This window comes from Ornithorhynchus anatinus, chromosome 11 (assembly GCF_004115215.2).
Source record: "Ornithorhynchus anatinus isolate Pmale09 chromosome 11, mOrnAna1.pri.v4, whole genome shotgun sequence".
In the NCBI taxonomy this organism is placed as follows: Eukaryota; Metazoa; Chordata; class Mammalia; order Monotremata; family Ornithorhynchidae; genus Ornithorhynchus; species Ornithorhynchus anatinus.
The window spans coordinates 34,117,438-34,132,891 of NC_041738.1; the positions used below are offsets into that span (position 1 = coordinate 34,117,438).

General features: G+C 47.2%; 2 non-coding genes across 2 annotated transcripts; one reads left to right on the forward strand and one right to left on the reverse strand.

Annotated features, from left to right (window-relative positions):
- The first annotated feature begins 11,581 nt into the window (after positions 1-11,581).
- TRNAL-CAG lies at positions 11,582-11,664 on the forward strand. Its single transcript has one exon. It is a non-coding gene; the product is annotated as a tRNA-Leu (tRNA).
- Positions 11,665-13,962: 2,298 nt separating this feature from the next.
- On the reverse strand, positions 13,963-14,045 carry TRNAL-CAG. The gene has a single exon. It is a non-coding gene; the product is annotated as a tRNA-Leu (tRNA).
- Positions 14,046-15,454: the final 1,409 nt, after the last annotated feature.

Here is a 15,454-nt window from a genome sequence, read left to right on the forward strand (position 1 = left end):
GTTAACTGACTTACCCAAGGTCACATGGCAGACAAGGGGTACAGGCAGGATTAGAACCCATGACTTTCTGCCTCCCAGGCCCGTGCTCCATCCGCTACTCCATGCTGCTTCTCTATGAGATCGTGGGATTTTTAAGTGCTTATTATGTGCTAGGTGCTGTACTAAGCGCTGCGGTAGATTCAAGGAAATTGAGTTGGACAGTCTGGGGTCTGCCACTTACCTGCTGTTTGATCTTGGGCAAGTCGCTTCACTTCTCTGGGCCTCAGTAACTTCATCTCTAAAATGGGGATTGAGACTGTGAGCCCCATATGGGACAAGGGACTGTGTCTAACCCGATGTGTGTGTATCCACCCCAGTGCTTAGTACAGTGCCTCGCACATAGTAAATGCTTAACAAATACCATACTTATCCAGCGCTTAGTATGCTGCCTGGCATGTAGTAAGTGTTTAACAAATGCCATTAGTAATTATTAGTCCCTGTCCCACATAGGGCTCCCAGTCTTAATCCCTATTTTACAGAGGAGGTAACTGAGGCACAGAGAAGTGAAGTGACTTTCCCAAGGTATACAACAGACTAGTGGCAAAGCCAAAATTAGAACCCAGGTCCTTCTGACTCCCAGGCCCCTGCTCTATCCACCTACAGGGAGCTCACCTCCTCCAGGAGGCCTTCCCAGACTGAGCCCCCCTTCCTTCTGCTCCCCCTTCCCTCCCCCCGACCCTCTGCTTTTCCTCCTTCCTCTCCCCTCAGCACCATGCTCATTTGTATATATTATTACCCTTTTACTTTGTTAATGAGGTGTATATCTCCTTGATTCTATTTATCTTGATGATGTCTTGTTTTTGTTTTATTCCGTTTCACTTTGCTGTTTGTCTCCCCCGTTTAGACTGTGAGCCCATCTTTGGGCAGGGATTGTCTCTATCTGTTGCCGAATTGTACATTCCAAGTGCTTAGTACAGTGCTCTGCTCATAGTAAGCACTCAATAAATACTACTGAATGAATAAGTAGCGCCTGGCGGGGGCCGGCTCTGAAAGCAAGGAAACACGGCCCGAGTTGGCAGAGAGAGAGAGTCCTGCCTCTCCAGCGGTTCCAGTTATCAGGAGAAGGGGCCGAGTAGAGGCCACTGCAACTCCCAGCCTGCCCCTAACGCTGCTTTTGAGGAGATACTGAGCAAGGCACAGAGACCTCAAGTGGGAAGCAGCATGGTCCAGTGAGTAAAATACAGGCTTGGGCATCAAAGGAGCTGGTTCCTAATGCCAGCTCCCACACCTGTCTATGCCTCAGTTCTTTTCTTTTCCCTCCTACTTAGATTGTGAGTCCCTCGCGGGACAGGGCCTCTATCCAACCTAATTAAGTACCCCAGCACTTAGGACAGTGTTTGACACATAGTGAGCACTTAAATGCTGTTTAAAAAAAAATTAAACCCCTCAGGATCCCCACCCACCTCATGATGCTGGAGGGCCTGACCTCCACGGATTACCGAAGGAAAAATGCTGCTTCCATCTCTCGGGCCAGCCAGGAAGGAGAACTCTTTCCCCAGGAAGCGTGTCTTTGGGAAGGTTGCCGATCATTCCAGAGAAAAGCAGCTGAGGAGAATAGGGACTAAAGTGGGAGGCTTCTGCAGGTGTGAGGGTGGATAGGCCAGGCCCAATCAGGCCAAATTGTCGGCAGCTGTGGAGCCCTTCAGGCCTGGCCGTCTGGAAGACTCCTGAGCTAAGGAGTCAAGGCTAGTGGGGATGATGCAGCCCCAGACATTTTCACTTGAACAGTTCATCTCCAGGTCTGCACCTAGCAGAAGAAATAATCCAGTTGATGGGACAAAAAATAAACAAATTATTTATATTAACATCTGTCTAGATGTTAATCCCTTTAGATTAAGCTCACTCTGAACAGGGAACATGTCTTCCAACTCTCTTGTATTCTCCCAAGCCCTTAGTACAGTGTTCTTCAGACAGTGTGCTCAATAAATACTTCTGACTGATTGACGACAGCCATATCAACAAATCTCTCCCCACTCTTGAGACCATCAAAGAAGTTACCAATCCCAAGGGGACAGGGGTAAATGCAGGATCTCTGGGTAAATTGGCAACGATGAGAAAAGTGGGTGGGGCCTCTGAAGAGCTTTTCTTATATTGCTAGAGACTGAAAACTGATTCAAGACAATCAGCTGATTTCACTGGGCAATTACTAACTCCCTACTTGGTCTCAGTCAATCAATGACATTTATTGAGCACCTGTTGTGCTCAGAGCACTGCAATAAGATCCGAGGAGAGTACAATACAACAGAGTGTGTAGTCACATTCCCTGCCCATAATGAGCTTTGTTTTCAGGTTAGGATATTTCAGTCAATCAATGATATTTATTGAGCACTTACTCTGTGCAGAACACTGTACCAAATACTCAGGTGAGTACAATATAACAGAGTTGGTGGACATTGTGGTGCTCTCTAGAGTGATGGGAAAGTCACGGGGAGGATAGGGTTTGGATGAGAAGATGAGGAATTCTGCTTTGGACTCGTTAAATTTAAGAAGTCAGTAGGACATCCAAGTAGGGATATCCTGAAGGTAGGAGGAAATGTGAGATGGAGAAAGATCAGGGCTGAAGATTTATGAGTTTAATTGGAAATGACCATTTACCTCAAAACAAAAGATACACATCATTTTTGTGAGTGACAAAATTGTGAAATTCATGTAATTCACATAAATAGAAAGTTCACTTTGCATTAACCACCTCACCCCTCCTTATTAAGTTTCATTGCAACAGGCCTTCCTATGTCCCTGACCTGAAAAAGCCAAGACAATCCAGATCAACTCCAGTGCGGCAGCCAAATTGGGTTTCTTCTTCTCTGATAGATCAGCTTTATTAGGATGTTTCTACAGACACCGTACAGAGTGGACCACCCTGGATTTCAAAAGCAATTTGAGATTATTCTCCCACCCACATTCGACCCAAGTCAGCAGGAGTTAATGAATCGTGTTGTTATTTCAAAAATGTGGGAGGGCTAATTTGAGTTAGGAAGGGAGTTGCCAAAGAGATTGAGCCTGCCTGGGAGTCTTGGTCATCCTCCTCGATGCTGCACTATCACAAATACCTAAATGGAAACTTCTCCCTCTTCACCTTCTCTCCACACATACAACATAATTCACTTTTTGCCTTCTCCCTTCACCTTTCCTCTACTCTGTTTGATGTTCCATTTGCTCTCTCCTCAGATCAGGCACCTCCTCACCTGCCGGCTCTGCCCCGGGTAGGGGTGAACAGGTCCTGAGAAGTTGGAGCCGCAAGCAGCTGGCCCAGAGGCTGTTACTTATAACAATAATGGTGGTATCCGTTAAGCGCTTACTATGTGTCAAGCATTATTCTAGGTGTTGGGATGGATACAAGCTAATCAGGTCAGACACAGTCACTGTTTCACATGGGGCTCGCAATCAAAGGCAGAGGAAGAACAGATCTTAAATCCTGATTTTACGGTTGAGGAAAGTGAAGCACAAAAAAGTAAAATGAATAGCCTAAAATCACAGAGTAGGCAAGTGGCAGAGCCGGGATCAGAATGCAAGTCCTCCGACTCCCAAGACGGGACTCTTTCCATTAGGCTACATTACTTTTGCTTCAGTGAGGTCCTACCTTAAAATTATCCTTGACTCCTTGCATTCTTTCAACTCCCACATTCATTCCGACTCTAAGTCCAATCATTTTTTCCTTCTCATTTCAGGGATCTGCCACTTGCCCTCTCCAGCCCAGGGGCTCGGCACATCCCAACGCCTACTGAATTACCCTCTCCCTGGTCTGATTTCATTTTCTTGGCCTACTTCTCTCTGATGCCCGAGCCATTTTTCTAGAATGGAATAGACGTTTTCCCCACATCTCCACAACTCCTCTAGATTTTAGGCTCATTATGGGCAAGGAATACGTCTGCTAATTCTGTTGTATTGTACTCTCCCAAGAACTTCAAACACTGTTCTGTACATAAGTGCTCAATAAATACCACTGATTAATTGATTGATCTCAAAATCCTCTAATAAGTACCCATTCCTTTCCACAGCAAGCAGAAACTGATGACCATGGCTTTAAGGTCCTCAAATAGTTCTCTCCCTCTTGCCTACCAACTCTCTTCTCCCACTTTACCCCAGCTTCCACTCTTCGTTTCTCTCAAACTCATCTCACTGTACTTTGTTCTCATCTCTCCACCCTCTGACCCTTTGCTCATGCCCTTCCTTCTGCTTGGAACTCCCTTTCCCTGTGAATCCACCAGGCCACAGTTCTCCCCATCTTTTAAAGCCCTTCTGAAATCCTACCTTCTCCAGGTCAATCAATCAATCAATTATATTTATTGAGTGCTTACTGTATGCAGAGCATTATCCTAAGCACTTGGAAGAGTACAGCATAACAGAGTTGGTAGGCACATTCTCTCCCTACAGTGAGCTTTCGGTCTAGGCGTCATATCCTCCCAACTACCAATCAGTCAATAAATAAATCATATTTTTTGAGCTCTTCCAGGGTGCAGAGCACTGTATTAAGTCCTCGGGAGAGTACAATACAGCAGAGTTGGTAGACTCATTCCCTATAACTCGGCACTTTTGGATCTACAACAACCTGTAGCCTATATCTGTAGTACATAGTTTAAATTCTCTACTTCTTGAAGCATTTACTTTTCCACATATCCTTCACCAGACTTTTCTTCCTCCTTCCTCTTAATTATTTGATGTCTCCCCCAAGAGATTAGAAGTTCCTTGAAGGCAAGGGTCTCTCTTTAAACTCTTCCACCCTCTCACAAGCACTTAGCACCTTATAGGCACTCAGTAAATGGTAATGACTCACTGATAAGTGTCAGTGCTGATTAGGTGATAAGTGAGTCTTTTACAGCTCTTAGGAAGTAACACTCTATCTGCCTGGAGTGCTGGAGCAGAATTAGAATCTAGGTCTTTTTGCCTCCTAGGCCCATGTTCTCTCCAGCAGGCCACACTGCTTCTCACCCGCCATTTTAACCCCCTAATGTTGAACAGCTCCCACAGGGCAATTGTCACTGTCCTCAGCCTCACAAAAGAAGTAGAAGTAGAACGACCCCCATTTGACGGCAGAGGGGTCCCTGGCTCACTGTGGCTTCTGAGTTTCCTTGTCAAAGATTCTAGCCCAGAGCTCCTCTGATCTGGCTCCCTGTTTTCAGGCAGACAAATGTCTAAATGAGAAACAGCATGGCTTAGTGGATAGAGCAAGGGCCTGGGAATCAGAAGGCCCTGGATTCTAATCCCCATTCTGTCACGTGTCTTCTGTGTGACCTCGGGCAAGTCCCTTCACTGATCCTCAGTTCTCTCATCTGTAAAATGGGGGTTAAGACTGTGAGCCCCATGTAGGACAGGGACTGTGTCCAACCTGATTAGTTTATATCTACCCCAGGGTTTAGACCAGAGTTTGGCACTTAGTACCTCACAAGTACTATTATTATTATTGCTATTAGATGGTTGTCAATCCCCCTCAGTGTCCACTGACTTCTACAGGCAGGAAATTATTTCTGGTGTCCAATAAAACAGAACTCCTCCCCTTCCTACCCAAACTCTGTCTTCCCCCTGCCTTTCCCATCACTGAAGACAATACCAATAATCTCTCTGTCTCCCAAACCCATAATCTTGGGCTCCACTCCTCCACTCATCTTTCTCATTCAACCCATATATTCAATCTGTCACCAAATCCTGTCAATTCAGCCTCGACAAGATCACTAAAATCTGCCCTTTCCTCTCCATCCAAACTGCTACAGTGCTGATCCAAGCACTTATCCCATCCCTTCTTGAACTTCTGCTTCTATCTCCTTGCTGGCCTCCCTGCCTCCTGTCTCTCCCCACTCCAGTCCATACTTCACGTTACTGCCCGGATCATTTTTCTAGAAAATCGTTCAGTCCCTGTTTCCCAGCTCCTCAAGAACATCGCCCATCCACCTCCGCAACAAACAGAAACTCCTTACCATAAGACTTTAAATCACTCAATCACCTTGCCCCTCCTACCTTATCTTGGTGCTTTCCTAATAGAGCCCAGCCCACACACTTTGCTCTTCTATTGCCAGTCTACTCCTTGTATTCAATCCCATCCATCTCACCGCCAATCTCTCACCTACATCCTGCCTCTGGCCTGGAACTCCCTCTCCCTTCATATATGGCAAACCACCACTCTCCCTTGCCTCGAAGCCTCCTTAAAATCAGATCTCTAAGAGGCCTTTCCCGACTAACCCCTCTTTGTTGGTCAGGACTATGGGACCGAGTTGGCTGTAAGAAAGAGTTTCCGATCTCCCAACCTCCTGTCTCTCCCCACTTCGGTCTATACTAAACTGTGCTGCCCGGATTATCTTTCTACAGAAACGCTCTGGGCATGTCACCTTCCTCCTCAAAAGTCTCCAGTGGTTGCCTATCAACCTTCGCATGAAGCAGAAACTCCTCACTCTTGGCTTCAAAGCTCTCCGTCACCTTGCCCTCACCTTGCCCCCTCCTACCTATCTCCCTTCTCTCCTTCTACAGCCCACCCCGTACACTCCGCTCCTCTGTCTCTCACCTCCTCACTGTGCCTCATTCTCACCTGTCCCGCCTTCGACCCCTGCCCCTTGTCCTACCTCTGACCTGGAGTGCCCTCCCTCCTCGCTTTGCCAGCTCACGTTGCCCCTTCAAAGTCCTACTGAAAACTCACCTCCTCCAGGAGGCCTTCCCAAACAGAACCCCCCCTTTTCCTCTGCTCCTCCTCCCCTTCCCATCGCACTACTCCCTCCCGCTGCTCTTCCCCTCTTCCCCGCCCCACAGCACTTGTGCATATATGTACATATTTATTATTCTATTAATTTTATTATTGATGTGTATATATCTATAATTCCATTGATTTATATAGATGCTACCGATGCCTGCCTACTTGTTTTGTTGTCTGTCTCCCCCCTTCTAGATGTGAGCCCGTTGTTGGGTAGGGATCGTCTCTTTTGCTCAATTGTACTTTCCAAGCGCTTAGTACAGTGCTCTGCACACAGCAAGCGCTCAATAAATATCCGAATGAATGAATGAAGTCCAGCCACGAAGGAAGAGCCAGCCTTAAAGCAAGACTGCTGAGGTCGGTTCCAACCGGGTCCGGGAGGGAGTCCAGTTACTGATTTGCTTAAAAGGTTTCAAGAAGGTTAAACCTTTGGTTTAGCCATTCTTGAGTCCCTTACAAAAGGGAATTGTATTGCTCCCTGAGCTGTTTGCTTCTTCCTTGGCTCCACGTTCCTTGTTCCAGGTCACTGCCAATCTGGTTTCTGCGTGCTTTTTCTAAGTCCCTGGAGCCTCAGTCCACTCCATCTGCACACTAAGGTCCCCTTAGATCCCCGGGGCAACAGCAACTGGAGCAACAGCAACTACTCTGAAAATGTTTTGATGGAAATTCATAAACTGGTTCACTGGGCAGACACCGGAGATGACTCTGGCTTGGAATGCCCTCCTTCCTCAAACCTGACAATTACTCTCCCCTCCTTCAAAGCCCTATTGAAAGCACTTCTCCTCCAAGAGGCCTTCCCAGACTAAGCCCCTCCTTTCCTCTTTTCCCTCCCCTCTTTGTTCCCTTTCGTATCACCCTGACTTGCTCCCTTGGTTCTTCCCCACTCCCAGCCCCACAACACTTCTGTACATATCGGTAATTTATTTATTTGTATTGATGACTGTCTCCCTACCCCTAGACTGTAAACGCGTTGTGGGCAGGGAATATGTCTGTTTATTGTTTTATTGTTCTCTCCCAACTGCTCAGTATTGTGCTCTGCTCATTAAGTGCTCAATAAATACGACCGAATGATGAATGAATCACTTGCCTTGTATGCTTTGGTTCCTGGTCCAGATGATCTTGAGATGGTGCCAGGATAAAGAATGGATCAGCTAATACTTCCTTCTGTCAGACAGCCTCAAGACCTGTACATTCTCATCTGTAAAATGGGGATGAGGGAGAAGGGTAGACTTTTTATTTATTTACTTTTGTTAATGGTATTTGTTAAGTGCTTACTTTATGCCGGCCACTGTACTAAGCGCTGGGGTTGATACAAGCTATTCAGGTTGGACACAGTCCCTCTCCCACACTGGCCTCATAGTCTTAATCCCCATTTTACGGATGAAGTGAGTGAGGCACAGAGAAGTTTAGTCATCGGGATTGTGGCATTTAAGTGCTTACCATGTGTCAGGCACTGTCTCTTGTCTCTGGGGTAGAGACAAGATAATCAGACAAACTCCCGATCCCACGTGGGGCTCACAGTCTTAATCTTCCTTTTACAGATGAGGAAACTGAGGCACAGAGAAGTGAAGAGACTCACTTGAGGTTACACAGCAAGTAATCAGCAGAGCCAGGACTAGAACCCAAGTCCCCTGACTCTGGCTGGCTAGGTGAGGGGCCTCTGGGAGTCGGGTCCCGGAGGTCCTGCTTCCTGAACTGGCTCTATCTTCCAGGATGCTGAAGCACAGATGGGGGAAGGAGGCAGAGGAGACTTTGGGGCCTTTGTTTGTGCCACGCTGAGAGCCGGCAGTTCAAGACTGGCAGCCTTAGCAGCATGACATCATAGGCAGCTGCGGGGCCGAGACTCCGGTCGGATTTATGGCTTGTGAAGCGACAATTCTCAAGAGGCTGGCATCATCACCCTGATGTGTGTGGGGGTTTGAATTTTCCTTGGAGGAAGCATCCTCAGCGCTCCTGTATTCACACCAATATCTCCGCTTGCTGCCGGTCTCCCCCCACTACTTTCTTTCCCGTCACCCTCTCTGCTCCCAAACTCTTTCATTCATAATGGAAATATTTAAGCTGTTTTTGCATTTATTCACTGAATACATTTTCTTGAACCTTCCTCTCCCCCTCTCGAGAGAGGCACAGTAGACAGAGCACAGGCCTGGGCGCCAGAAGGACGTGGGTTTTAATCCCGGCTCTGCTACTTGTCTGCTGTGTGAACTTGGGCAAGTTATTTCACTTCTCTGTGCCTCAGTTACCCGTACAATGGGGATTAAGACTGTGAGCCCCATGTGGGACATTCCAGCGCTTAGAACAGTGCTCGGCACATAGTAAGCGCTTAACAAATACCAATTTGTTGTTGTTGTTGGATTGCAGCCGACCTGATAATCTTGTCTCTACTCCATTGCTTAGAACAGTGCTTGGCACATAGGAAGCACTTAACAAATACCATTATTATTATTATTAGAGTCATCATCCCATCTCCACCAATAGGTCCTCTCCGACTAATGTGGGACACGGACTTTGTCCAACCCGATTTGCTTGTCTTCACTCAGCGCTTAGCACACAGTAAGCACTAAACAAATACCACAGTTATTATTATTGTTATTATTCTTACTCATCATCTACCCCAGTGCTTAGAACAGTGCTTGGCACATAGCAAGTGCTTAACAAATATTATTATTATTAATAAAGACCCCTGCCCACTTTGTGCCTCTGACTTCACCTAGAGTAGCAGTAGTAATTTTTCATGATTTTTTTAATACACTTACTATATACCAGTCACCGTACTGATCGCTGGGATAGATACCACCTATAGATACCTGGGAGCCAGAAATACGGGGGTTAATTCTAGCTATATCAGTCTTTTTAAAATTTTGTGGTGAGATGTTCTGGTGCAACACCTTGGGTGGGACCTCAGGAAACATTATTGTTCCAGAGGGATGTGTTTGGTTCCTTCTACACAATCTACAAAAAAAAATCCCCCCCCCAAAAAAACAACCGTTAAACTTCCACAGATTTCAACTAGGTCAGCCCCCTAAATGATCAATTTATTACCAAGACTTTGTGTAGATCTCAGGACTGGAGCAACAGATCCCTCTGACGATAACTATTCATACTGAGCTCATTTAACAATAGAAATGTTCATCACAGTAAAGCAGTAATGTTACATAATTAAAGGCTACAATTACCTCCTCATATAGAGCTCTCCTGGATTGGGTCCGATCTCATTGTCTTGTATCGATCCTAGTTCTAAGCACAGTGCTTGGCACATAGTAAACGTTTAATAAATAGTGCCAATATTATTGGTGGTTGAGAAGCAGTGTGGCCTAGTAAAAGATCCCGGGCCTGGCAGTCAGAAGAGCTGGGTTTTAATCCAAGCTCTATCAGTTGTCTGCTGTGAGACCTAGGGCAAGTCATTAGACTTTTCTGTGCCTCAGTTTCCTCATCTGTAAAAGTTTCCTCATCCGTAATAATAATTATGGTATTTGTTAAGTGCTTCCTATGTACCAAGCACTGTTCGACTGAGAGCTCCACGTGGGACCGGGACTGTGTCCAACCCGATTATCCCGTATCTACCCCGGCGCATACTACAATATCCGGCACGTAGCAAGCCCCGTTATAATGAAGAATGAAGCTCAGTGGAAAGAGCCCGGGCTGGGGAGTCAGGTCATGGATTCAAATCCCAGCTCCTCCGCTTGTCAGTTGTGTGACTTTGGGCAAGTCACTTAATAATAATAATGATGTTGGTATTTGTTAAGCGCTTACTATGTGCAGAGCACTGTTCTAAGCGCTGGGGGAGACACGGGGGAATCAGGTCGTCCCACGTGAGGCTCACAGTTAATCCCCATTTTACAGATGAGGTCACTGAGGCACAGAGAAGTTAAGTGACTTGTGACCTCATCTGGAAAATGGGGATTAAGACTGGGAGCCCCACGTGGGACAACCTGATCACCTTGTATCCTCCCCAGCGTTTAGAACAGTGCTTTGCACATAGTAAGCGCTTAACTCAGATGAATATATTTCCATTACCCTATTTATTTTGTTAATGAAATGTACATCGCCTTGATTCTATTTAGTTGCCATTGTTTTTACGAGATGTTCTTCCCCTCGACTCTATTTATCGCCATTGTTCTTGTCTGTCTGTCTCCCCCGATTAGACCGTGCGCCCGTCAAACGGCAGGGACTGTCTCTGTTGCCGACTTGTGCATTCCAAGCGCTTAGTACAGTGCGCTGCACATAGTAAGCGCTCAATGAATGAATGAATGAATGAATGAATGAACCAATGCCGACGTTATTAATATGTCAGTGGATTTTATGCAGGTACCAGAGAATGGCTACAGACGGGTAGTCCATCCCTGCTTCCACCTTTTCCCTTTCTCCTCATTCAACAGTATTTATTGAGCGCTTACTATGTGCAGAGCACCGTACTAAGCGCTTGTTCATTCCAAGTCGGCAACAGATAGAGACAGTCCCTGCCGTTTGACGGGCTTACGGTCTAATCGGGGGAGACGGACAGACGAGAACGATGGCGATAAATCGAGTCGAGGGGAAGAACATCTCGTAAAAACAATGGCAACTAAATAGAGTCAAGGCGAGGTACATTTCATTAACAGAATAAATAGGGTAATGGGGCAGATAAGAGGCAACCTCCTCTTGCAGGTACTCACACAGGTAGGGGAATTCAGGTACCTAATGGGAAACTGCTCTCAGCCAACGGTTTGCTCAGAGTGGGGCGCTCAGTAAGGAGAGGGAGAAGTGATGGGGTCGTGCGTTTGAAGGGAGTTACCGGTAGAGTCCACCAGGAGGCGTCCAAACCACGACACCGCACAGTACTGAGCGCCCTGTCACAGGGAACCTCGCCCAACTCTCCACCAGGAAGTCAGGATGGCCGAGCGGTCTAAGGCGCTGCGTTCAGGTCGCAGTCTCCCCTGGAGGCGTGGGTTCGAATCCCACTTCTGACAACCGCATTTTTTTTTTTTTCTTCCCCCCCCCTTATAGTTAGCGAATTTTAAAAATCATTGCAATTCGCCGCTCGGGTGTAAAAATCTCTCTGCCAGGAGGCCGGGAGAGAAACGCGTAGAATGATGAGCCTTCTCGCTGGGGGCAGGGAGTGGCACGGGTTCCAATCCCGGCTCGGCCACTTGTCAGCTGTGTGGCTGTGGGCAGGTCACTTCACTTCTCTGGGCCTCAGTGACCTCATCTGGAAAATGGGGGTTAACTGTGAGCCTCACGTGGGACAACCTGATGACCCTGGATCTCCCCCAGTGCTTAGAACAGTGTTCTGCACATAGGAAGCGCTTAACAAATACCAACATTATTATTATTATTGTTAGCTGTGTGACTGTGGGCAGGTCACTTCACTTCTCTGGGCCTCAGTGACCTCATCTGTAAAATGGGATTAACTGTGAGCCTCACGTGGGACAACTTGATTACCCTGTATCTACCCCAGTGCTTAGAACAGTGTTCTGCACATAGGAAGCGCTTAACAAATACCAACATTATTATTATTATTGTTAGCTGTGTGACTGTGGGCAGGTCACTTCACTTCTCTGGGCCTCAGTGACCTCATCTGTAAAATGAGGATTAAGACTGTGAGCCTCATGTGGGACAACCTGATGACCCTGTACTACATCAGCGCTTAGAACAGTGCTCTGCACATAGTAAGCGCTTAACAAATACCAAAATTATTATTATTATTATTGTTCTTGTCAGCTGTGTGACTGTGGGCAGGTCACTTCACCTCTCTGGGCCTCAGTGACCTCATCTGTAAAATGGGATTAACTGTGAGCCTCACGTGGGACAACCTCATTCCCCTGTATCTCCCCCAGCGCTTAGAACAATGCTCTGCACATAGTAAGCGCTTAACAAATACCACCATTATTATTATTATTGCTGTAGTGGATTTTCCCAAGCGCTTAGCACAGTGCTCGGCCCACAGTAAGCGCTCAATAAATACAATAGAGTGCATGAAGTGTTGAAAAGTGCAAGCAGTTGCTAGGACATTTTAGGACTCTGCATAAAGCCTCCCTAGGCTGTAAGTTCGTTAGGGGCAGGGAACAACCCTGTTAATTCTGTTATCGTGTATTCATTCATTCAAATGTATTTATTAAGCTGTTACTTTGCGCAGAGCACTGTACTAAGCGCTTGGGAAAGTACTTTACAATAAACAGTGACAATCCCTGCCCACAGCCGGCTCACAGTCTAGAGGTGGGGAGACAGACATTGAAATAAATAAACAGACATCAATCCCGGCTCCGCCACTTGTCTGCTGTGTGACCTTGGGCAAGTCACTTCCCTTCTCTGGGCCTCGGTGACCTCCTCTGTAAAACGGGGATCGAGACTGTGAGCCCCACATGGGACAGGGACTGGGTGCAACTCGATTTGCTTGTATCCACCCCAGCGCTTAGTTCAGGGCCTGGCACATAATAAGCGCTTAACAACTACCATAATAATAACGATAATAATGCAAATAAATACAAGTGCTTTAGGGCTGGGAGGCGGGGAAAGCAAAGGGAGCAAGTCAGGGCGACGCAGAAAGGGGTGGGAGATGAGGAAAAGTGGACTCTCCCAAGCGCTCAGTACAGTGCTCTGCACATAGTAAGGGCTGAATAAATACCACTGATTGATTGATGGATTGAGAAGCAGCATGGCAGAGTGGACAGAGCCCTCCATGGAAGTCAGAAGGTCAGGGGTTCTAATTCCGACCCCGCCACATGGCTGCTGTGTGACCTTGGGCAAGTCACTTCACTTCTCTGGGCCTCAGTTCCCTCATCTGTGAAATGGGGAGGGAGACTGTGAGCCCCACGTGGGACAGGGACTGTGTCCAACCCGATTTACTTGTATTTCTCTTCCCCCCACTCCGCCTCAGTGCCTTCCTGGCACACAGTAAGCGCTTAACAAATTATCACGATTAAGGCCAAAATGTGTGTTCGAAACCATGTCAAGTGAGAGTCGTTATTGAAAAAAAAAAACACCCGGATGTCAGAAGTGACATTCGAACCCAGGCTAACAAATACCACCATTAAGGCCAAAATGTGTGTAGAAAAGCCATGTCAACCGAGAGTTGTTCGACGAAAAAATCCAGCTAACAAATACCACCATTAAGGCCAAAATGTGTGCACAAAAGCCATGTTAGGTGAGAGTTGTTCGACGAAAATACCCAGCTAACGAATACCACAATTAAGGCCAAAACGTGTGTATAAAAACCACATTAAGTGAGACGAACAAGTGAGTCTTGTTCGACGAAAAAGATCAGCGGATGTCAGAAGTGGGATTCGAACCCACGCCTCCAGGGGAGACTGCGACCTGAACGCAGCGCCTTAGACCGCTCGGCCATCCTGACTCCTGCTGCGACGCCCTTCCCCAAGCCCCTTCGAAACATCGCACGCTGTAGCTCCTCTTTACAGGAAAGGTTCATTCCTTCATTCAATCGTATTTATTGAGCGCCTACGGTGTGCAGAGCACTGTACTAAGCGCTTGGAAAGTACAGTTCGGCAACAGAGACAATCCCTACCCAACGACGGGCTCACAGTCTGTTGTTGTGAGACCATCCAATCGTGTTTATTGAGCCCTTACTGTGTGCACAGCACTGTACTAAGCGCTCGGGAAAGCACGATGCAGCACTAAAGAGAGACCCTCCCTGCCCACAACGTGCTCAATTAACCAATGGTCGTCAAGAAAAATTGATAGCGAGGCACAAGGTGAGGGAGAAACGTTAGAAACGTTAGCGTGGGCAGGAACTCAACTCTATAATAATATTGGTATTTGTTAAGCGCTTACTCTGTGCCAAGCGCTGGGGTACATACAAGGTAAGCAGGTTGTCCCACGTGGGGTTTTAATCCCCCTTTTACAGATGAGGTAACCGAGGGGCAGAAAAGTTAAGTGACTTGCCCAAAGCTGATAAGGGGCGGAGTGGGGATTAGAACCCATGACCTGTGACTCTCACGCCCGTGCTCTTTCAACCAAACGATGCTGCTTCTCAGTAGAGTTACGATCACTGCCCCCAATGAACTCACGCTCTAGAGAGCCATCCTAGACTGTGCCCTCTCCTCTACCCAGGAAAGGTGCTTCACCCTCCTTCTTAACTCCCATGCCCAAGTTCTTTCAGAGTTTTTCCTTCCCCTCCCTCCCCCATCGCTTGCCCCCAGTGACCCTGTCATCCCTATTTCCCCGATAAAAAGGAAATCTTTAGACTTGGTTTCCCTAAAATCACCCCACGCCTCTCCAGTACCATCCACCTCCTGCCCCCCCTTCCTTTCTCCCACCCTTCCCAACTGTATCTCCAGAGATCTCCCGTTTCCTCTTGAACTCTCCACTCACCACCTCTGCCCTCTTCCATCTTATTAAAACACTTGCCCCTCTCTTCTTCCCTCCCTTACCGCCATCTTCATCTGCTCAGTCTCCAGTAACTCCCATCCCACGGCTTTTCAACACGCTCTTGTGTCCCTTATGTGTCCCCTATTCTGAAAAAAAAAGCCCTCCCTTGTCCCCATGCATCCCTCTAAGTTAAACAGCCCCGTCTACGGCCTACCATTCCTCTCCAAAATCCTCCAGTAAATTGTTTACACCCACTGGCTCCCCTTCCTCTTCTCCAATTCTCTCGTTGAGTCCCTGCAAACTAACTTTAATCCCCTCCACTCCACAGAACGTCCTCTCTCTAAACTCTCCACTGATCTTCCAAAATCCAACAGCCTCGACTCCATCCCATTCCTCCTGGACTCCCCACGTACCTTTGACTGTAGACCACCCCCT